The sequence below is a fragment of the Etheostoma spectabile genome, chromosome 19, assembly GCF_008692095.1.
Source record: "Etheostoma spectabile isolate EspeVRDwgs_2016 chromosome 19, UIUC_Espe_1.0, whole genome shotgun sequence".
NCBI lineage: Eukaryota > Metazoa > Chordata > Actinopteri > Perciformes > Percidae > Etheostoma > Etheostoma spectabile.
This window is the reverse complement of record NC_045751.1, coordinates 17,363,594-17,364,022: the sequence shown is the minus strand read 5'-3', so window position 1 is coordinate 17,364,022 and position 429 is coordinate 17,363,594. Positions and strand designations below refer to the sequence as shown.

General features: G+C 40.3%; 1 long non-coding RNA gene across 1 annotated transcript in view; it reads right to left on the bottom strand.

Annotated features, from left to right (window-relative positions):
* The window catches only part of LOC116707237 (uncharacterized), a 5,643-nt gene that overhangs the window by 4,023 nt on the left and 1,191 nt on the right, over positions 1 to 429 (bottom strand). The window lies entirely within an intron of this gene.

The window sequence follows — 429 nt, the reverse complement described above, 5'->3', positions numbered from 1 at the left end:
ACAGTTAGAAATAACAACCTCACAAAGGACAACACAGCAGGAGGTAGGTGACGGCTGCCCTTCAAATGTTCACATGTAGGCGTGGTCTAAGCATGTTGCCTTTGTGGTTGTATTTCAGGTTCTCACAAGGAGGATGTGTTTATTAATATCTACAGGGGCCTGCCCATCATTTCCCTTGTCATATGCTTCCTCTTCTTCTACAAATTAGAGACGAAGGCTCCCACACCAGGTACAACATCACTGTCACTTCATTAGAGCTGCAAAGATTAACCGATTAATCGATTAGTTGTCCACTAACGAATTAACCGCCAACTGTTTGGAAAATAGACTAACCGGTATGAGTAATTTGTATTAAATGTAAAAACATTCTCTGGTTCCAGCTTTTTAAATGTGAATATTTTGTAGTTTCTTCTCTCCTCTGTGACAGTA